This window comes from Pinus tabuliformis, chromosome 9 (genome assembly GCF_031772625.1).
Source record: "Pinus tabuliformis cultivar Carrire ecotype Pingquan chromosome 9, CPIR1, whole genome shotgun sequence".
Lineage (NCBI taxonomy): Eukaryota > Viridiplantae > Streptophyta > Pinopsida > Pinales > Pinaceae > Pinus > Pinus tabuliformis.
Genome location: NC_142307.1, coordinates 875,902,935 through 875,927,561, shown reverse-complemented (window position 1 = coordinate 875,927,561; position 24,627 = coordinate 875,902,935).

Sequence of the window (24,627 nt, the reverse complement as noted above, 5' to 3'; positions counted from 1 at the left end):
ACTTGGGAGGAACTTGAAAACTCTTTCACACAAAAATGGGGTGAAAAGAGAAACCACCAGTACCTCCTCACATATTTTAACACCATAAAGAAGAAACCAAAAGAGGATATTTCATAATTTATAAGAAGGTTCAATAAACAGTACAATAACTTGCCAACTGAGATAAAGCCTCTTTTAGTTGCTACTCGAGTAGTGTTTTTGGGAGCCTTTAGCTTTGAATTTGGCTTTACTCTAAGGGAAAGGAAGTTTGTCACTCTAGATCAACTCCAAATTGATGCACCTGAGGTGGAAGAAAATTTCACCTCAGCAGGAAAGTCAAGAGGAAAGAAAGAACCTACTGAGAATAAAAGAGGGAAAGAAGAGGCATCTTCCTCTCATCGAGATAGAGAATCATCAGACCCGAAGTGGGACGAACTGTACAAACTCATCAAGAGTTTATCACAAAACGTTGGAAAGCTTAAAATTGAGAAAAAGAGCCTCTCCAAATAGAATTCTCAAGTCAATAACCGAGGTTACAACCCACAATATAGAAGACCTACATTTCAAATGCTTCCAAGGGAAAGGAAGGAACAAATCGTCAGATCCCTCATCCTATATATTTAGAAGAGGATCCCAATGAACAACCTTCGGATACATAGCAGATGCAAGGAAATTTGTATTCTAGTCTTTCTGAAGAAGAACACGAGAATATGACTCAGTAGGAGGCCAGTCACATCAAAGAAGCAATAGCAGAGGAGGAAGATATACATTATTATTACAAACAGTTTTCATATTTCATGCAAGCACAACCACAACATAAGTATAATCTAAGATATTCAAAGAATAGGTCAAGAGAACTAGAGAAACAGGAGGGAACTGCTCCCCAAGTTATCCCTCCAGTACCAGACAAAGGGAAAGGTAAGCTAAATCCTAATCCTTCCAAGATAAAAGTCTATGCAAATAAGGAAAGAAATAGTTCTAAGGGACACACAGAAAAGGAGGCATCTATTCCGCTGAAAATTGCCGGTGGGAAGGAAGAAGAAGCAGAGCCAGGAGGTACAAAACAAGTCTAATCCACATTCAATCTCAGAAGGAGCTTGAAAAGGTAAAGATTATTTCTCCTCTAACTAAGCTTCTAAAGAACCTTAATTATGAAGCTCAATTCTCTCAATTCATGCATCCACCTACCTAAGCACCAACTCATGATAGTTTAAACCTCCAAGAGGAGAGGCCAATGTTTGCTTTTGGGCCGCAGGTGGAAGAGTTGGATCCTTCTACTACACCCTTCTACATGACCCTAATAATCCACGACCTCTTACTACATAATTTCATGTTGGATTTCAGAGCCTCACACGACCTCATGCCACTAATAGTGATGGAACAATTGGGATTGGAGACCACCAGAGCATACAAGGACTTATACTCCTTCGACACCAAGAGAGTCAAGTGCTTACGGATGATAGAGGATCTGGTGGTAAACCTAGCTTAGATCCCTATGAAGAGTGTGGCAATGGACATAATGGTGGTCGATATTCCTTATTGTTTCGTCACACTCTTATCTAGATCTTGGGGTTCCAAAGCGGGGGGCTTTATCAATCTAGATCTGACTTATGCCATAATTCCCACTTTTGGAGGTGAGAAAAGGAGCTTGGATAGAGAATCCAGGTTTGTAAAGACTCTGACTGGAGCTAAAGGCTCAGAAAATTCCCCAGTACATGGGAAAGAAGGTGACTTCTCCTACTTACTTCTAGAAGAAGATGAGACCTTGTTGGAGGAAATGTCAATGATCCTAATGAGGCAATTAGAGCATCAACGCACAAATTAAAATGAAGTATGGAATTATACTTCCACAGGGAAAACTCAAAAGAGGGAAATGGAGCTGGAATATTGTTAGTATCCGCAGAGAGCATCCTGATACCCCTCTCTTTCAGGTTCGAATTTGAGGCGAAAAACAATGTGGCAGAGTATGAAGCATTGCTTCTTGGGTTACAAATGAAAAAATATATGAATATTGAATTCCTAACAGTCTATGGAAAATTTGAGCTAGTCATAAGGAAGATCAGGAATCAATGCCACGCTAAACACCCCAGACTGAAGATATACTAGAATGAATTGTGGGATCTAATTCAAAATTTATTCCTAGCATTTAATATCCAATTTCGGTGTAGGGAAGGAAACGTGATGGTTGACTCCCTTTGCATAGAAACAAGTAGTTTTAGGCCCCCGCAAAATCCACTCCTCAGATATGAGGTAGAAGTAAGATACAGACCTTCAATACCTGATAATGTCATGTATTGGTAGGTGTTCGAGGATGATAAGCAGGTGAAAAGATTCATAGAAGTAGTTAGTGAGTTCGCCCACTCCACCATCGATCAAGAAGAAGAAGAATAAGAATAAGAATATCAAGAAGCCACTTCGTGGAAAGACACTATGGCTCGTTGCAAAATTTTGCCACTGAAAGGGGACACCATCTCGTGCAGACTGGTCCCACTACTAATAGCCCCAAAGATAGATGATCAAATAGAAGAATGAAACATTGGATCGGAGGAGGAACCTCGGATTATCAAGCTATCAAAAGGAATCCCCTGGAAATACAGACAAAGGTATTTAAATATATTCAAAATTTACAAGGATGTATTTTCTTGGTCTTATGAGTATTTGAAAGCATTTGATACTAGCATCATTCAGCATTAGAGTCCTTTGAAGAGTGGAATAGAGATATGCAAACAAAAACTTAGGCACATAAATCCACTTTTACTCCCCTCCATTGAAAAAGAGGTGGTAAAGATGCTACAAGAAAATATCATAGTGCCTTTAAGGTACTCTGAGTGGGTGTCCAATCTAGTCCCTATCTCAGAAAAGAGTGGAGAGATAAGGCTATGCATATATTTTTAGAATCTAAACAGGGAATCGCTAAAATACAACTACCTGTTGCCTAAGATGAACCATATATTGCAAAAGGTGGTTGGCTCAACCAGAATTTCTATGATGGATGGGTTCTCTAGCTACAACCAGGTGACAATTCATCTTGAGGATCAAAAGAAAAATTCTTTCACCACCCCATGGGGAACACTCATGTACACTTGCATTTCCTTCGGTCTCATTAATGCAAGGGACACGTTTTAGAGAGCCATGGACATAGATTTCATAGGGGACCAAGACAAATTTGTAGAGGTTTATTTAGATGATATCACAGTCTTTATTAAGACTGATGAAGAGTACATCCTCCATTTAAAGCTCACCTTTGAAAAACACAGGAGGTATGGTCTCTCTCTGAATCCTAACAAATATCATTTCACCCTAAGTGAGGGTAAGCTACTTGGACACATAGTAGTGCAGGAAGCAGTAAAGATCAATCTTGAACAAGCCAGAGCCATCAACCATATTCCCCTACCCAAAAACAAGAAAGGGGTTCAAGTCTTTTTGGGTAGGATAAATTTCTTGAGGAGGTTCATACCCAAATATGGAGAAATTGTGAAGGGTATTACAGACATTCTCAAGAAGGAAAATGAATTCAGGTGGAGCCCTGCCCCCAAAGACTTTTTCATTTGAATTAAAGAAGCTTTGGCTGAAGCCCCAGTACTAGTCTGCCTTGACTATTCAGTACCCTTGTACATATTTTCTTTTTCCTCCAACAATGTAAACTTTGTAACGAGAACTGGTACTGTTACCCATTTCGTAGAGATAGCAAAAAAGTGACCTGATTTTGAAAAGGAGTGATGCAGAACACACATGCTTTTTTTAGAGCATAGTTTTTGGCAGTTTAATTTTTTTCATGTACATTGCATTTTAGAATGGTAGTGATTTTCATGCTGATTTAAAAAGGTGGTAATTCAGCATCAGACCCTTTTTTTAAAAGACTTTTTTTTTTTACTTTAAATTTCCTAATGTATGAACTGTATATAATTATTTTGTAAATTTAATCATTTTTGAAGTGGTTGTTTTCTTCATATTTTCTTGTTTTTTATTTTAATTTTAATTTTTTTGTAGTCAGGTTTTTATTATTTTGCATTTTTAATTTAGAATGTCGATATTTTGAATTTTCGATATTCTACATATTTATACATCCTTAATTAATTTTTCAATCCACATGAAATAATTGTTTCTAAAAAACAATATTTTTTAACATTCGACATAAAAATAACCATTTTTAACATAAATATAACTAAAAAACTACATGTGTTTGATAATTTTTTGCTAGAATTGACATGTCAAAATCACAATTTTTATAACAAATTTTTAACTAAAAATGGTTAAATAATAGTTTTTTATGAATTTCATGTCAAAAAAATAATAATAATCACTTCTTCTTTTTTAAATAATGATTAACTTAAAAATTAATGCGAAAATCACATATTACAAATATTGAATGCATGACAACCTTAATTGAGTGTTTATTCTTCTCATAAAATATCAAAGTCAAAACATTATAAAGTTTGATTTCCAAACATAACTTAAATTTAATCAACAATGTCACGTAATCCAAACTCTTTGTCCTCTAGAGTTTCATCATTGTCTTCTTCCACAAAATTTTCTGCTTCCTTTTACTCATTTTCCTCTTCTAATGGATCTTTCATTTTGTGAATCTCCCAATGTATGTCTTTACAGACATTCCATGTAATGGTGGTTGGGGTTCCTTTTCCTTTTTTGCCACACGTGATTCACTAAAGTCCCCTTTCTTCAACCCAATTTCTTGCCTTGCATTTGGAAGAAATTGAAGAGCATTAATTCTTTGTTGAATGAAATTGCATTGTATTGGATCTTTTTCAATTGCAATGCAATTTCTTCCTTTTTGAAGGCAATATGCTAGTGTTGTACTTAATTATCAAGCATAGAAGAAATAGTAAACTAAATTAGTACAATGACATATTAATTAAAAAATAACATATTGAAATTCAATTCCATATAATAAAACTTACCTGAGCCAGAAAATAAATCCAGAACCCAATCTTCTTCATTTGAACATATGTCTATAAGATAGTTAATCAATAGTTGTGGTTTTTGATAAATGTTAACTATCTCTCCTTTTTCTTCTTTGTATTCATATGTTAGTTTTCTCACAACAACATCATAAGCCAGTATTTGGCTATGAATCTTTCCGTCTATCCGATTAAAAATGATAGACATATGGCTATCATCTTTTGCCCAACTATCAATATGAATGAACTCACAATCATTTATAAATTGTTGATCTTTGTGGTTAAGAAGATTTGACTTCTGCCTATAACATGAAACAGTAAAAGTTCAATTAAATTATACATAAATGAATTTTTCAACATTAATCAAATATACATCTTAAATGTCTTACCATGTAAGATGCATCCTTGAATTTGTTTTCCCCTTGAAGCTTGACAATATCATTGCCAATTGTGTGTCTGAATGAAATGTCAGAAATCTCCATAATGGTAATGACGTGACTTCTACAAATCTCGCAACCACTTTACTAAGAGCTTGATAAGTATAAGGGTCACTATCATAGTCAATGTTTGGAATATTGAAATCATGGGGAATATCTACAATAACTAGAGCATAATCCCTTTTAGGTATGAGTTTAGCAATGTCTTCACAGTCGCCTTATATTACTTGATATTGAATAGTGTCTAGCCCATTCCAAATGAAATGATTAAGAGTTGGATCAAGTTTAACATTCTTAATACGTTGCTTCCTCGGTTTTTCGATCTTTATTTTTTCAATAAAGGTTTTGAAACTATCTGGTGCTCCATTATCATCCTTCTTCATCTTTTATAAAATAAACAAATGTATATGTAAGTTATAAATTAAAAATAGTACACAGATGAATAAAAATGAATGTATAAATCAAGATACCTTTTTAAATGCAAGATAAAAAGATTTTAATGTTGATGTAGAACTTGAATCTGGATAGTTGCATACAACATCATCCCAACTATATTCATTCAACAATCTAACCATTTGTTCTTGAATTTTCATGTAAACTTTGTGACTGCATAGATAAAGTAAAAAAAAAGTTAATATAATGATATGTATAAAAAATACTACCAAGAACAACATGTTTTATTTAAAAGATAATTATAATCTTAAAATAAATAAAAATAATTCAACAAACTTACTTTTGAAATTCTTTAGACATTTCCCCCAATGATAATTCCCCTGACCTCACACAAGATAATATTGTTTTGACAATTTTTTCATCTTTCACTCCTTGCATTGCTCTCCAAGGTGTGATAGTCATATCGTCTAGAAGCTGCTCCATTTTAGCAGCTGATTTACTGTTGCTACATATCAATGGCTTAGACTTTTTGACCCTCTGGTTTTTAATGCCAATGTCTTCCCACATGCTAAAAATCTCATCAATCAACTTCCAAACATCTCAAGTTCTAAATGCCAATTGGAAAATGTTATCACCACCTCTAAAACAAATCACTAATTTTGTTGCCTTTTCCACCTTTTGAATTGGTCTTCTCTTCAATTTGATAGCCTATTTCCATACAACATCCCTTTCGTAAATCTGCAGTAACATTTATCCTATCCCCACCAAACTTTTCTTGAAATTCACTATGAATAAATCTAACCGTTTAGATGAAAGTCATAGACATCCTATATTCACTATCTGAATTATGATCCCATTCCACTAACTTTGCTTCTATATCTGATAAGCCAGCATAAATGATACATTTCATTGTTTCAAAATGTGGGTTATTAGGATATTCCTCCATCAATTGTCTTTGAGCTTCTACAGAATGGTTCCCCCCAAGCACATAATAATTGTATTTAAAACATTTTGACTTATCAAATTCTTCTTTGTTGGGAACTTGAAGTGGATCAACAAGAAGCACATAACTAACCATATGAGCATATGGATTGTACCTCATCAATGTCTTCAAGTTGCAAACATGCAGATGATGTGGCTTTTTTACTTGATATTGAAATTTTTCTTCACTTGCCTTAAAGGTTTGTCTGACATTAAGCTGAAATGTACGACCACCATCAATTAAGTTTCTCTTTGTCAAATTTTTTCAAATGGAATTTTGTTTTGTTTTGATAATGCCATCCTCTAAATCATCTCCTAGTCTAATGATTTTTGTGCTTTCTTTTTAAGTTTCACTAGGTTCTTGAATGCTGGTAATGACTACTTCAAAATCTTCAACTTTACTTTTCTTCGTCATAACATTCTCAACAGATTTATTCTTGGGAATTTTTACTTTTGGTCTTTTACAGCTCTTGTAAATTCCAATGTCATCTTCAGTAATGGCAACATATGCTTCACTGTCAGTTTCAACTTCATCGTCCTCAAAAGTAACTTGTCTACCCTTGCTAGATTTATCCACCAGAGGCCTTTTTTTCTGATTCTTTGGATGTAGTTTTGTAGTATCATCAATTACTACATTTTACTTGTTTTCCATATTGTTATCGGGAAAAGTGTCCATTTAGATCTACTCTATCCAACTAAGGTGTGACAGCTACCTTAGAAACAAACATAGAAAACTACTTTTGTATTCTTCTTTATGAACTATAAACAAAGAGGAATTGGATGAACGAACCTGTGTCTTGCGCTAGTCCTTCGATCCAATCTCTCTCCTCTTTGACAGCTTCCAGCTACCTGCTCCCTTGCTTGCCTAGCTTCACCAAGTACCTGCAAGATCACAGAAGGAAGAAACTATACAAAGATGTGGGCTTATATTCATAAATAACTTAGGACCAGATTTAAGTTAACCATACAAATGTAACAAACATCAATGAAACACAAGCATGGAGAAGAAACTCAAATAGTTTTATTGATATACAAGAAGATCCAGGAGGAGTTACAACCGATGATTCCTGACCCAGAATCAACATCCCAGCAAAGAAGTCCCTTCTCCAACCCCAAAAAAGCATAGATCACCCAATTCTCTGATATGTATCTCAAAACCAACAGCAATTCCTTACAATGTGTAAAATTCCAGCCTTTGGATCTCTGGGATGAGGGATCCATATATAGATGTATGCAAGGAGGATGAGTCAGCTCATGAATTGATTAGTGGCTTCTCTCTGTCAGTTCTTGCTTCCACTTGGAGACTGAGAGCCTCTTACTCATCCTTGGTCGAATTCAGTGAGGCAAGTGTCATTGGAGAAGATTCTGGAAGCTTCCATTGTCTCTACACCTCGTGGAATGGCTCTGCCACTTGTCATTTCCCACTCAACGCACCCTGGTAGTGCATTTAGGTGCATTGCAACACACCTAGCTAGTGGACTTAGGTGCTATGCAATGCACTTGGCTAGTGGAGCAGCTGAAATGATCCTGATTTGACTTATTCTGAGCAGTTTCTGGTGGAGAACTTGTGGGAGAAGCTGTAATTTGTTGACCTTGTTCCTTTAGGAGTTAGAAAAACACTTTTAGGGACTTAGGTGCCCTTGGTTTATGGACATTCCATGTTTAGAGCTGTAAGGCACAAAAATGTCTATAACAGTTGCCCCCTAAAGTATGAGGCCGTTTATCTGGTGAAATGCTTTATTAGGAGGATCTGAAGTTCTTTCAATGCTGGGAGGAGACCTGTAATAAGATACAATACAATACATTATCTTCATACTGTTTTCATGATCTAGCTGAGGCGGGCATTCCCATGCTCAGCTTTATAAATTCATTTTCATGTACATAGGACAGACAACCGTCTGATGGTAGACTGATGATTCTGATAGAGCCATCGTCCTTTTGGTAGGATGATTATCTGTGCTGCAATGCTGTACATTTAAATGTCTTTATTTTCCTGAATATATATCGCAGCCCGGATGGATGAAACTAGATCCGGGGTCCTCAATCTCATCCGATCTTCACTCGAAGTACAAGTCGATCCATGTGAGAAATGTTTTGAAGTCGAACATGGAAAGACATCACTTGATTACCAGTCAATGATGTAAACTGTTAACAAGCGTGAGAGGAATCACCGATAATGATAATGACCCTCATGGTACTGCAGTACAATTCACGTGGTGTGAATAAAGGACTTGGCATCGATCACCACGCAAAATCTTTCGGTCAAAGGTCATTGATGTATACCTTTCGCCGGAAGTGAGAAACTTGCCAATGAGGCATGCAAGCTTCAAAGTACTGAATGGGGTGTTCCTAGATCAACTTCTTGGATAATGAACTGATGTAGACAAGAAGTGATCCGTCATAGGAGGGCCTTAATGAATCCCACATCAATGACATGGAACGGAGAAAATGATTTTGATGGAGGTGAAAACGATCTAATGATATATGGTTCAGGGTGGCGGTCATGAAAGAATGGAGTATAATGTATGGTAGTGGGTGGGACACAGGTGGCCTTTCTGGATGACTTCTCTTGAACATGTCGGCGACACTTATGTGATGGATTGGTAGCATTAACCCCAAATGTGGATGGTATGGCGAGACCATGGCGATATGATCAGTGAATGAAACAACCCAACATGACTCGGGCGCGGAGTGGAAGTGTCATGTTCAAGAGCGACTTGCTACCAATAAAGGTTCTTTGAGTTTTCTTCCCAATTTTTCCCCAGTCATTGCTGACCAGTACCTCTTTATTTTTGTCAAGCTTGAGGAGGATAACATATGCTTGTTCTATAATTTTCCCTTCGGGCAAACCCATCGCTATGTTTTAACGAGCCTAGCGATAGTGAAACTCGTTCTCGTCTAAAGACAAGTTTGTCGCTATTAATCTTTTTAACGAGTCTAACGACAAAGACAACTCGGTCCTTTTCATTTTTAGAGAGTCTGAAAAGGTACGTAAAGGTAACTCCAAAATTCCTTTTTCGTCATCTAATCCCTTAAGTCCGAAAAAGTATAAAACAATACAGAAGGGATGAATTTTCAATTAGCTTTAACGAGCCGAACAAAACAAGCGCTCGATCTTTTTGTGCAATAATCCCTCAGGTCCAAAAAGATTAAAATCTAGAGGAGGGATAACACTTTCGGTCGCTTTAACGAGCCGGAAGGCCAAAACTCGGCAATATTTTCATATTTTACGAGTCAGTCGAAAAGAGCTTAAAGAAGACTCGTCTTTTGAGGAACGAGTGATAAAATGGGTAGCAGCTGATTCCAGGTAAGGTTTGGAATTTTCCAATCACGGCAGTGTCACAAGGATGGCTAGTGATATCACTCTTCGCAGCTGTTCCTCAAAATGGGCAAACAATCAAATGGAGGTGAATGATCGGCCAATGGAAAAGTGGAGGTGACGGTGCAAACACGACCAAGGCTTTAATGGCTGAAATGTTACATTCCGGTGGTTATTTACCAGGGGATAGTTCATTTTTTAACGAGCTTAAACGCGGGTGGAAACATTTGCTCGGTCTTATGTTTATTTTTTAACGAGCTTGAACTATGTGCTAAAACTTCTCGATAATCCAGTCATATGATAAGAAAGTCTCATATAGAAATGGCAACTTTTAGATTTTTGCCCCACATCCTTTCTTTATGCAAGTTAGGTGACGACTAATCCTACGAGTTTAAAGGGTTAGAGGTCCTAAAATTTAAAAATAAATAGTCTCCCATCGCTTGCACTCCAAAAGGTTTGCATGCCCCCAGCTATAAAATATGGTTTCAAGGTTACCCCTCAATTTGCAGACAAAACATTTGTTCTATCGGGAGAGGCCTACCTCTTACACGTTACCCAAAGATTGTTCTATTTACGGCGTAAACAAAACACTTCTTCGACGATGTTTACCGAGATAAACAAAGGTGAGTGACGATGCCCGCCAACTCACATAACTTTGACAAGAGAATCTTATTCTAGAATAACCCCTCTTCCACTGACAGATGGGGTACAGACTAGTCATATTCTCCCGCGGAAACCTACCCTATACCCTAAGTTTTCCTGCCGAAGCAGATTAGGACGCATGCCCCCTGGGTTTCAATCATATCCCTCCGAATTACTCGCGCTCATCGGGAGGACGGACTGGGGATGGAGACATTTCTTGCGTGAAGAGACCATTTAGGGACGGTATATGACTATTTGCTATGTGTGATCGGGGAAATGAAAGCTGGTCCACGAGCTTGACCACTCTTCCTTCGTGCGGAAAACACATTACTCTAAAGAGTGAGGAGACAATGGCTCCCATGCAATAAATATAGTCTCGTTCAAGGAGTAGGTTATAATCCAAGGGTCCTTGAACTACCATGACGTTCATGCGAACTGTCTTCCCTCTCAATGTTATGGGCACATCGGGAAGGACCCCTAAAGGTCGACTGGTTCCTTTATCAAAGCGTGTCAGATTTCTCATCTCAGGAAAAAGCGATGGCGAACCAAGCACTTTCCAAGCAATAGAGGAAAGGATACTCACAGAAGCACCCTCATCTATGATGGTACCAGCCATGACCATTTTATATATTTGAACGATAATTCGGAATGGTACACTTGCTGGTAGGCGGGGTTTGCCTAGTTGATTCTAGTCGAAGGAGACAACTAGGTTGCTTGGAGGTGGGACCAAGTAGATGGCCGGGTATGGCTCTGACAAACTTCCTGCCTGCGGTAAAGGAACGGGTAGATTGCCCCCATGTTTGTCGGAGTCTGTTTTGATGAAGAGAATTTGGACAGTGTCATCCTTGTTCTCTTCAATGACTGTATCATCCGAAGATAAAACCTCTGAAGGCAAGACCGGGTCAACTACCGCCTCGACCTTTTGACTTTCGTCTGGTATGGATTCAGTTGATTTATCTTCTATGATAGGTGCTTCAGCCGACCACTTAAGTGGGCTAGCTGGATTCCCAACTAGTGACGGACTCGGCAAGAGTTTTTTATATCCAGGAGGGAGTCGTAACGGTGAAACCGGACGATCATCCAAAACTCTTTTAGCTTCGTCTAAGAAGGGACAACGGTGGAGGGCATGATTGCCTTCGCACAGTTTACAAGGAAATCTGGCTTTCCCTTTTTGTCCTAGGGCTTCACTTTCACTAGTTGACAGTGTGCTTTCAACATGATCACCAGAGGTTGACGACACCGGGTTGTGCAAACGAGGAGACCAGGCCCTTAGTATCCGGGGGATGCAAGGACAATCTCTGTGAAAGTGGTCTCCTTTGCAAATGACACATGGTGATTTAGGCCTAGTCAGTGCAGTGTGTGGATTTTCGTTAGACAACACTCGTTTTCCCCCATTCGCCTTTGGCTCCTTCTTCTTTTTCTCTTTCTTCTTCTTTTCCTTCTTCTCCTTAGGAACTTGGCTTTTCGCTTTACCAATTCCATAAAGCGAAGAGGAAGGAGGAGAGGAAGAATTAGAGGAAGTAGAAGGCTGGTGGGGAACTCTAGACTCGTCTAATTGCTGATTCGATTGTTCAGGAATAGTGGTGTTCTGAACGACATTGGTTGAGAAGAGCCATACTGGCAAACCAATTGTCAGTCCTGGAAGCAACAATGTGGCCATATGGGGCGCACCAACATCTCCCCAAGAGGAGAAGGGACTAGGATTTCCACCAAGGGGAATTCCTTGGTTGGTAGGCTCCATTTTCTCAACCCAAGATCAACGTAGGAAAAGGGTATGAATATTCCGTTTAAAATAAATTTTAACACGCTTTGACACAACTTGTTTTTTCAGTTTTTAAGAGTTGAGAAAAAACAAAAGATGACTCTAGTCTCCTTCGATTTTTAATGAGCCTGAAGTGACAAGTGCTCAGATGGACCTTTTCCGTTAAGGAGTTTGAAAAGGAACAAAAGGGACTGCTCTGGAGGTCTAGGTAGAGGGAGTACCAAACCAATCGCAAAACTGCAGAATACTTTTTACGGTACGACAGTCAATCTTCCCGAATGCTGTGTTCGGTGCATTGCGATCAGTAGGGCGGCTGACAGGGCTTCCTATGGATAAAGGTTTTAAGTCTATAGGGGTCTCCCAATATATACTTGACAGTACGTGGGAGCACAAGTCCGTACTGGCACTTATCGTCTCAAAGTGGAGGAATCACCCAACCATCAATGAGGACAACAGTTACCAGGCTTTATGACGCCGGAATACGTCTCTAGCCTACACCTCTAAATGTTGTGCATTAAGTTCCAAAGCGTTGTTAAGTTCATTGAGTTTATTTTAAGTTGATCTTTCTTATGAAGTTTGCCTTTTGGGATCACCACGAGATGTAGATGTAATTCCTAAATATGATAAACAAACTTTTATCTCTTTTCAGCAATGAAAATCCTAGCTACTAAGGGAAAAGAAAGACACAATCTTTTCGCAAAGAGCAAAGAGCACACTGTAAATGCACTTTCCCTAAATCAAGCCAAACAGACTGCCAATATGCAAATGCACATGCATGTATTTTGTTTTTCACTTTCTTAATATTGATGCCTAAAAAGAAAGTTGTTGTACAAATCTGAATTTGCTTTCAAGTGATAAACACAAACAAGCTTCTTTTCGAAATCAAAAGGTAGAGATGATTACGACACTTTATGATTTTGAAATAAATACTCGTTTCGACACTAGAAAGACACAAATTCAAGCCAAAGGCAAAAGTAAAAGCATAATCGACTATCAACAGCAAATAAACTTTCTCCTATGATCAAAATCGACACTTGCGACAGATCTAAATCAAAGGACGACAGTACGACTATTATACTTTTGCAATGGAAAACTGTAAACGACACAACAAACACATAAAAACATCTACAGTTTCTTTTGTACAACTGAGGCGGAATATCAGTAAGGAAAAGGGGTTTGAAACAGTGAAATACTGATCACAGGTTGCAAAAAACAGAGACAAAACTGGAAAAAATGAAGCAAAGAACCTCAGCTGCACAAGGCTAGGCTGATCAGCGCACCTGTTACACAGAGAAACTGCATTGCAGTGCAGGTAGCCCTCTCGAGACGTGCGTTGAAATGCAGAACCTCTTCACAGAGCCTGCGCTGGGGCAGAAACGAGAATTCTATCCGGGTTCTGGGTCACGGTTTGCAGTTTAATCTATGGTTTTTGGCCGGGTAAAAGCAATCAGAAATGCACAATCAGAGGTAGATCTAAGGGGGGTTCTAAGAGCTATCACAAGGGCAATCAGTTGGTCTATGAATCAGCTGTTCAAGTCATAAACAGATCCAATGAATGGATTGAAGCAGCAGATGTCTACTTTGCATTTGTTAATGGCAAATGCAGTTCGATTGCTGCTTCTAAGTTTATGAAACAAACAACAAGAGAAACACAAACAAACTAACTAGACACGTTCCCCAGCAGATCGGGAAAAGTGTCCATTTAGATCTACTCTATCCCACTAAGGTGTGACAGCTACCTTAGAAACAAACAGAGAAAACTACTTTTGTATTCTTCTTTATGAACTATAAACAAAGAGGAATTGGATGAACCAACCTATGTCTTGCGCTAGTCTTTCGATCCAATCTCTCTCCTCTTTGACAGCTTCCAGCTACCTGCTCCCTTGCTTGCCCAGCTTCACCAAGTACCTGCAAGATCACAGAAGGAAGAAACTATACAAAGACATGGGCTTATATTCATAAATAACTTAGGATCAGATTTAAGTTAACCATACAAATGTAACAAACATCAATGAAACACAAGCATGGAGAAGAAACTCAAATAGTTTTATTGATATACAAGAAGATCCAGGAGGAGTTACAACTGATGATTCCTGACCCAGCATCAACCTCCCAGCAAAGAAGTCCCTTCTTCAACCCCAACAAAGCATAGATCACCCAATTCTCTGATATGTATCTCAAAACCAACAGCAATTCCTTACAATGTGTAAAATTCCAGCCTCTGGATCTCTGGGATGAGGGATCCATATATAGATGTATGCAAGGAGGATGAGTCAGCTCATGAATTGATTAGTGGCTTCTCTCTGTCAGTTCTTGCTTCCACTTGGATACTGAGAGCCTCTTACTCATCCTTGGTCGAATTCAGTGAGGCAAGTGTCATTGGAGAAGATTCTGGAAGCTTCCATTGTCTCTACACCTCGTGGAATGGCTCTGCCACTTGTCATTTCCCGCTCAACCCACCCTGGTAGTGCATTTAGGTGCGTTGCAACGCACCTAGCTAGTGGACTTAGGTGCTATGCAACGCACTTCGCTAGTGGAGCAGCTGAAATGATCCTGATTTGACTTATTCTGAGCAGTTTCTGGTGGAGAACTTCTAGGAGAAGATGTAATTTGTTGACCTTGTTCCTTTAGGAGTTAGAACAACAATTTTAGGGACTTAGGAGCCCTTGGTTTATGGACATTCCATGCTTAGAGCTGTAAGGCACAAAAATGTCTATAACAGATATCTTCTTCTGACACTGAGTAAAAAATGCTGACAAATTTCATGATATCATGCTCTATGAAATGAATGCCTCCCAACCTAATTGAATAACTTTAAACAAAATTCTACCAAACAAAATATCATATGTCAATAAAAACAAAGTTAAAAAATATAGCGAAACACTTTCAAGAACGAAAAATACAAATATAAATAACAATACTTACGATGTTTTGTTTCATCTCATTTACGATTTGTTTACACAACTTTGTAGATACCTCTCTCATGTCATACAATGAATATGATAGTAGGTATTTAATCTTTTCATGTGACTTGGGAGCTTTTGTAAGTATGTAAACAACTTCAGTGTTTGGTACCGAACACATATCTATTACTCTTCCCATCACCTCATAGATTCCATTATCATTCATTATATCAATATATAGATATATATTCACATTTTGGCTTTCTCTTTATTTCACATATGAGATTCTTGATGGAAATTTCACCTCTTTTGAATTCTTCTAGTCTGAAAACATCTTCTTATCATTTGAGGCACTTGAAAGATTTGTAGCCATGAGCTCAGGTGGAGTTTGTTCACCAATGCTTTTTGAAGATGCACCTTTAAGAGTCTTTGGTCTAGAAAGATTCACAGAAATCTTCTTTGATGCCATTTTCCTGACAAGTAGAAACACATAAATCATTCAATAACAAAAACATATTAACTTAAATTAACAATGAAGATATATCATAAATTTTTTATTTGTATAATTAGAATCGCCCAGCCACCCCTGACGAGTGGGCAGGTGGGTCGGCGCCAGGCGGGTGGGTGGGCGGGCGAGAGGGCAGGTGAGGGATGGCCAGGTGGGGTAGGCAGCCGAGCGAGTGAGGGCGGGCAAGATCATTGGGGGTGGGAAGGCGGTTAATGGACGGTCGGCTGGGTGGGAGAGGGCGAGAGGGTCGGCTAGGCAGGAGAGGACGAGAGGGCAGGCCGGGTGGGTGTGGGTAATCGAAGTGCGTAGGTGTGGGCAGGCAGGCGCACAGGTGGGCGGTGGGGGGGGGGTGGGCGGGGTGGGTGAGGGTGAGCAAGGGTGTGGGTGAGGGTGGGCGTGTGGTCGGGGGGGATGGTACGGCTTGGTGGGCAAGTGCGGGGGGGGCAAGTGAGTGAGGGTGGGCAGGGTGGGGGAGGGCGGGCTGGTTGTCAGCGGGCAGGGCAGGCCAGGGGAGGGTGGATGGGGCGAGCGAGGGCAGGTGGGCGAGGGCAGGGTGGGTGGGCGAGCGGGCCAGGTGAAGGTGGGCTGGGTGTGGGTGGGTGGGCATGGGTAGGGCGGGTCATCCAGGCGAGGGCGGGTTGGTGGACGTACGAGGTCTAGTGGGGGAGGGCGCGACGGGTGGGGAGGGCGAGGGGGGCGGGTGGCTGGGGCAAGGCGAGTGAGGGTGGGCAGGTGGGGCGGGGGGGCAGACGTGAGCAGGTGGGCGAGGGTGGGGCAAGGCGGGCCACGTAGCTTGTTCGGGTGCGCGAGGGCACGGTGAGTCGGGCAGGCAAGGGCGAGTGGGCGAGTGAGCGAGGGTGAGGTGGTCGAGGGCGGGTGGGCGGGCAGGCAAGGGCAGGTGGGTGGGTGGGTGGGCGAGTAGAGGGGACGGGCAGGCGCGGGTGGGTCAGGCGAGTAGAGTGGGACGGGCAGGCGCGGGTGGGCGGGCAAGCGAGGGCAGGTGGGCGGCCGTGGGCAGGTGGGGTGAGCAAGGGTGAGCGTGTGGGTGCGGTAGGCTGGGTGAGGGTGGGCGGGCACAGGCGGGCGAGCGGGTGTGGGCTAGTGTGTGAGGGCGGGCGAGTTGGGTGGGCGAGGGCGAGGTGGGTCGGGTGGCCGAGGGCGAGGCGGGTGGGGTGGGCGAACGTGGGCCAGTGGGTGAGGGTGAGGCTAGTCAGGCGGGCGAGGCTGGGTGGGTGGCTGGGCAGGCGATGGTCGCGGGGCGAGGGCAGGCGGGGATGGGGAGGCTAAACGGGAGAGGTGGGTAGGCAGGTGGGGAGGGGGAGGCCGAGGGGGAGGGCGGGGTGGGTGGGCGCAATGGGGGAGGCCAGGCGGGTGGGGGGGCAGAGTGGATGGGTGGGCGGGGAGGGGAATGCAGGGCAGGGTGGGTGGGCAGAGTGGATGGGTGGGCGGGGAAGGGAACACAGGGCCGGGTGGGTGGGCAAGTGAGGAGGGCAACGGGGTTGGGCGGGCGGGGAAGGAGAGGCTGGGCGGGCGGGCAAGCAGGCTACCATGGTGGTGTGACCCACGCTGGCGCCACCACGATGGCTCGTCCGCTTGCCTGCCCTGTGGCTGGGCGATTCCAGGCACGGTGGTGGAGGTTGGGCGGGTGGGGTGGGCAGAGTGGATGGGTGGGCATGAAGGGGGAGGCAGGGTGGGGTGGGTGGGCGGGCGAGGAGGGTGGGGTGATTGGGTGAGCGGGGAAGGGGAGGCCGGGCAGGCGGGCAGGTGGGCTACCATGATGGCACGGCCCATGCTGGCACCACCCTCGCAACCCGCCTGGTGGCTGGGCGATTTCGGGAATCGCCCACCCATTGCACGTGCGGTCAGGCGAGCCGCCAAGGTGGCACCGGCCTGGGAATCGCCCAGCCACTGAGCGGGTAGGTGGGCGGGCTACTGGTGTGGTGCAACCCATGCCAGAACCACCCTAGCGGCCCTCCCGCGAAATGGCTGGTCGATGCCTGGAATCGCCCAGCCACCGCACGGGCCGGAGGGCGGGCCGCCGGGGTGGCGCGACCTAGGCCAGCACCATCCTCGTAGCCCGCCCGCCCACCCGCGTGGTGGTTAGACGATTCTAAGAATCGTCCACCCATCACACAAGCGGGTGGGTAGGCCGCCGAGGTGGCGCAGCCCAGCGGGCACCACCACAGTGGCCCACTCGCCTGCCCACGCAGTGGCTGGGAGATTCTCGGAATCTCCCAACCACCGCGCGAGTGGGTAGGCCACCGGGGTGGTGTGGCCCAGACATGGGCGTGGGCGAGGAGGGCGGGCGAGGGCCAGTGGGGAGGGCGGGCGAGGGCGGTTAGGGAGGGTGGGTGAGGGGGTGGGCTGGGTGGTCGAGGGCAGGTAGGGTGGGCGAGGGCAGGTGGGGTGGGCGTGGGTGAGGGTGGGTAGGGAGGGTTGGCATGCGAGGCATGGGGCTGGAGGGTAGTCGTGGGCCGGGAGGGCGGGTGGGGAGGGCGGGTGGGGCGAGCGGGCTGGGCGAAGGTGTGTCAGGCAGGCAAGCGGGGCGTGCGGGTTGTGAGTGCAGGTGGGTGAGGGGCCGGGTGTGGGCGGGGAGCATGGGCATTGGCGGTGAGGGCAGGAAGGGCAGGTGTGGGTGGGTGAGCGGGTGGGCCTGGGCGGGGAGGGTAGGGGAGGGCGAGTGAGGGGGCGGGCGTGGACACAGAGAGTGGGGGAGGGCGGGTGAGGGGGTGGGCACGGGCGAGAAGGGCAGTTGGAAGGGTGGGCAGGGGTGCGGTGGGGTAGGGTAGGGTTGGGGTGGGGTAGGGTGGGTGTGGGTGCGGGTGGGGTAGGGAAGGTGTGGGGAGGGGTGTGAGGATAGCATATGAGGGGGAGGGTAGGGTGGTGTGTGAGGGGGTGGGAGGGTTCGGGGTGTGTGAGGGGGCAGAGGGGGGGCGAGTGGGTGTGAGGGCGGGGGACAGGAGGGGGGCGGGTGTGTGTGAGGGGGCGGGGGGGTGGGTGGGTGTGAGGGGGGGGACGAGTGGGTGTGTGGGTGTCGGTGAGGGGAGAGGCCAGGTGAGTGTGAGGGGAGGGGAGAGGTGGGGTGGGTGTGGGGGGGGGCAGGGGGGTGTGAGGGTGGGTGTGGGGGGCGGTAGGGGGGTGTGAGGTGGGCGGGGGGTGGGGGGTGTGAGGGGGGTGGGGGCGAGTGGGTGTGGTGGTGTGTGGGTGAGGGGGCGAGTGGGTGTGAGGGGCGTGGGGTGGGTGGGTGTGTGTGGTGGGGAGGCGTGGGTGGGTGGTGGTGGAAGGGGGGCAGGTGCTGGTGGGGATGGGGGGTTGGGGGATCGTGTGGGGATGTGGGGGTGAGTGGTTTGGGGGGGTGGTGGTAGTGGGTGAGGGTGGAGATGAGGGGGCGGGATGTGGGAGTAGGGGGTGGGGGGCTAGGGTGGCCGGGGTGTGGGTGGAGAGGGTGACGCTGTGGGGGGACGGGGGGTCGATGGGGTGGTAGGGGGCATGGGGACGGGTGGGTCTGCAGCGCTCCTGTGGTGGCCTGCCCGCCCGCCGCGGGGGTTGGGTGAATCTGAGAATCGCTCAACCCCCGCGGTGAGCGGGCGAGCCACCAGGGTGGGTGCCACAGCCCCACTGGACCCCATACCCCCTACCACCCCACCCGCGCCCCCACACCTCGCCTGCCCGCCCACCCTCCCAGCCCACCCCAAACCACCAAGGCGGCCCACCCACGACTGATGGGTGATTGAGTTTGGTCAAGCTCACCATGCCCACCATGGACGTAATTATTATTTTGTCTTAGAAAAAGTATTAAATTAAAAAATAAAAAAAAAAAAAAAAAAAAAAAAAAAAAAAAACTTCTTCATTAAACTAATTTAATATGAAAAATTTGAAGGAAAAAAATTTAACTTACCTTTCAATTGCAAGAATTCTTCATTGAATATGTTGTTGATCGCAATGTAGCTGCTCCACAAATTCATAAGTCTTTCAACGAACTTTAGAAAACCTGGATGTGATGTGAGTAATAGTGATAATGGAATTTAGTATATAAGTGAAATTACAGAGATGTTTTACCATATGGTTAATGTGAGATAATTTGTTTTAAAATATGATAAAGCAAATATTGTAGAATTGTTTTACAGCGAGGTGAATGTGGGATTAATTTGTTTTAAAATATATTATAAAAATTTAAAAAAAACTACAATTGTTTAGTAAATATTATATACTTTAACTATTAAAATAATTAATGTAGAAGTTGTAGTTTACAATTTTAATTTTAGTGATTTATTTCATAAAAACAAATTAGTTTACATTTTTCACAAAACTTTTGGGAGGGAAATATTTTCGCGAAACATTTTGGAGGGAAAATTTCATTCTCTAAGCTATATAATATCTTTAGGAGACTCTCCATTTGTATCATTCAACATCTTCTATTTGAAAGGGATGGATTGTTCTGATAGTGAAGTTTCGATTTGTACACCATCAACATCTTCATCGTGTAACAACTCTATTCATATTGATGAATATAGCGGGAATTCTTCCACCATGAATAGAAAGTCAACTCTTCCACTTAGTCCTGATTCTAAGGACTATGAGAGCAACACTGATGAAAGAGGGGATGGAGAATTTCAAATAAATAAAGAGTCATAGATTCCACTTAGTCCTAATCCTAAGGAGTATGAAAGCAGCAATGATGATGAGCTTGATGACAAATTTCAAAAGAATGGATTGTCACGGTGTCCACTTAGTCCTAATTCTAAGGACTATGAGAGCAACAATGATGAAGAGCATGATGGTGAAGTTCAAAAGAATGGAGTGTCATGGTGTCCAATTAGTCCTAATTCTAAGGACTATGAGAGCAGTAGTTTTGAAGAGCATGATGGCAAATTTCAAAAGAATGGAGTGTCACGGTGTCCACTTAGTCCTAATTCTAAGGACTATGAGAGCAGTAGTGATGAAGAGCGTGATAATGAATTTCAAAAGAATGGAGTGTCAAAGTGTCCACTTAGTTGTAATTCTAAGGACTATGAGAGCAGTAACGATGAAGAGCATGATGATGAATTTCAAAAGTATGGAGTGTCACGGTGTCCAGTTAGTCCTAATTCTAAGGACTATGAGCACAGTAGTGATGAAGAGTGGGATGATGAATTTCAAAAGATTGGAGTGTCACAGTGCCCACCTAGTCCTAATTATAACGTGTATGTGAGCAACAGTCATGAAGAGCGTGATGATGAATTTCAAAAGAATGGAGTGTCATAGTGTCCTCTTAGTCCTAATTCTAAGGACTATGAGAGCAGCAATGATGAAGGACAGGATGATAAACTTAGTCCTAATTCTAATGAGTATAAAGGTAGCAGTGACAAGGGACAAGATGTAGCATCTTTAATAAGTAAACAGTCACATTTTCGACGTAGTCCTAATTCTATGGACTATGAGAATAGCACTCACAATGCACATGAGGAAGAATATCCATTAAACATCGAGTCAAATTTTCCATTCAGTCTGAATTCTAAGGACTATGACAGTAGCACTGAAGAAGGGGAAGATGAGGAATATCCTCCAATTCAATATTTGAAAAGCAGAGCTAATCATAGTGTGGATTACATTCCTCTTAATGATGATGAAAATCCTTATACAAATAATGATCCAATGATGGAGATGTTGCCAAGAAATATTGTATCGAGAAGTAGGAGCAGACCTTTTCATATCAATGAAAGTTCTTCTAGTTATACAAGGGGTAGAGCAGAATATCTGACGAGAAGAAGTTCTATCAGCACTCTCATTTCAAGTGAATGTTGCAAAAACGATTGCTTGAAACATATGGATTTCAAATTTGCATTAGAAAGTAGGAAGAGATATTTGTCAATGAATAAAAGCATGCAAAATTCATATTTAGTTGGGTGCATGCAATCTACATTGTCAGGTTATGATTATCATATTAGGACTTTATGTATCTGTAGAAAAGCTTTCAAAATTCTTCATTCGATTGGGAATTTTCGTCTCTCGAGAATTCAAGAAAATTTGCAAAAGGATCCCACATTTTATTCAGAATTACGTCATAAAAGACAGTTTGGGCCATTATCAAATACTGCAATGTCATAGATGAAAGATTTCTTTTCAAAGCATGGAGAGTGTATGCCAAATAAAGAGACAATACATATTCCAGATAATTTTTCAAGATGAGAAATCTACAACTTACACAAAGAATATGCAGAAGGTGTTGAGGGACATGGCCGGTTTATTACATATCAATATTTTGTGAAGGTATGGAAGAAAGAATTCAACAATGTCTGTATTCCTAAGAAGACAAGGATGGGGATTTGCAGTACATGTGCTTCTCTTAAATAAAAAAGGGACAAATGTGAAGGGTCAGAAAGAGGTAAGCATTCATAACTTTAACTTTTAAAATTTTATAGTCATCAACTATGAAAACATATTTCTTAATGACTTTCTTTTATGTTGTGTAGATTTAATTGTCAAAGGACTTTAGGAGCATCGCAAACAACAAACAAACGAAAAGAATAAGTTGTACAAGCACCAAAAGGAGTGTTATGATAATCCGAATAAATATTTGGGTTTGATAATTGATGATATGGACCAGAAGAAAAAACTTTTGCAACATCTTGTTCGCACACCCAAAATTTACATGAGGAAAATTTTATTCAGTTTCACTTGGTCGGTTGTATGGGATTCAATGGGAAAATGTTGCCAAGGGTGTACTTCATAGCTCCAAATATTCATAATGATGTAAATCTGACCATAGCCATAATTCATGATTTGATTTCTCATTGGTCTGGTAATCTTCCTGAAGTTTTGTATCTATAATTGGACAACACTTGTCATGAAAACAAAAATTAGGTTGTTTTTGGATATCTAAACATGCTTGTTGAATTCAGAATTTTTCAAAAGGTAAAGGTTGGTTTCCTTCTTGTTGGGCACACTCATGACCATATTGATTAGATGTTCAGTCATTTTTCATTCACATTGAGGAGGAAGGAAGTTAGGATCTTGCCATAACTAATTGAATGTATTAAGAAAGCATACATGCTAGAGCCTACTTTTGATGTGTTGGAAGAAACTGTTGACATGCGAAGGTTTATTCTGGGATCATATGGTGAGGGGAAATGCATTGAACAAATTAATGACATTAGCTTCCAACATCAATTTCATATCAAAAAAATTGATGGGAAAACACTAATATGGGCCAAGAAGTATTCAACTAATGCAGAATGGGCACTGTCATCAGGTTTGCAATTTTTGAAGTTCATTGCAGATCATCCAATATTTGCATCAAAAATATTGTTATTACAATCAGTTGGTGAAGTTCATAATGCATGCAGACAAAATAGAGATATAAATTATTTTGATTGCCTGGAAGAAATTAAAAACTATATTATATATACATATGAGTACTTTGACATTGCTGATTCAGTTTGGTGGGAGTCATTTTTCAGTAATCAAAGTGATATCATTTCAACAACAAAAAATGAAGATACACCTTTGAAAAATCCATTTATTTTTCCACAAAATGTGTCGAATGAACATGAGGAAATAAACATTGTTGAAAAACAACAATCTCAAGGTATTATTAATTCTTCACAGGTAGAGGAAAGAGAGATGTATATTGGTTCCAGAAGGTCTTGTGCACAACGAGAAGCCATGGAAGACCTTTACAGGGGATCAGTATAGGATATTAAGGAGGGTTGCATGATCGCAGTGCTAGCAGATGGAGATCCCAATGGCTATCCATTCTGGGTTTCTAAAGTTATAAATTTCTTTACAGAAAATGAGGATGTTACAAGTGTTGAAGTACATTGGTATGCCACAAATACACACCCATTCAATGGTGTGTATAAGCCAGAGATGGTAATTGACAAAAAAAATGGCGGAGAGAGAAAAAGAAAGGGTACAAATATAAATCGCCGCCGCCCAGACATATTAAAATTAGAGGATGTTGACATACTTATTTATGACTTCAATTTAACAAAGAGAGGAACTCTTCACTTCAAGACGATAGAGATTCTGAAAAGGTTGTTACCAGAAGGAATAGTGTTGAGATGGGAGTCTGCTAAAACCAGTCATAGATATAGAAGAATTTTGAAACATGAAATGATGGACATGCATGAGAGAGAAGAATATGGAACATCTTCATTAGCATCCAGTCACTCATCTAAAGATGTGAATTCTAATGGCGTGCAAGAAAATATCAGTGATTTTGAATAATTGTTTAAGACAGTTTATATAATTGATGTATGCATCGTATCTTGAAATAAAATTTATGATTTCCATATGGCGTTAAATGAGAAGTTATGAGGCATTTTTATGTTGTTGGATTATATTATGTCTTAATTATGATAATTTTTATTTTTTAAAATATCTACAATGTAATATTAAATTAGAGATGTAATGTATGATTTATTCAACATACAAATAATGACTTTTGAATTCATTTAGTGATGTAATTTGTTCATAATGTCATTGTTTTTTAATTTTATAGTTGAAAAAATTTCAATTTCTTTTCTATCTAGCATGTTATGGTTGAGAACATGTTGAATTTATACTTAGGAAAGAAAAATGATATTCTACCAAAAAAATTAATGTGTTTTTTTCCTCATAAACGACTTTGTTTGGCACATAAATATTTGGTTTTACTAACATTTTTTAAAAAGTTTGAAAATTGACCCTAAAAAAAAAAATCATGATTCCAGTATCATCAATTTTTTGTTTTCAAGCTGTATTTTGCAAAAAAAATTCATAGTCAGTGCCATTTTTAAAACATGTTCAAAATTGACTGTAAAA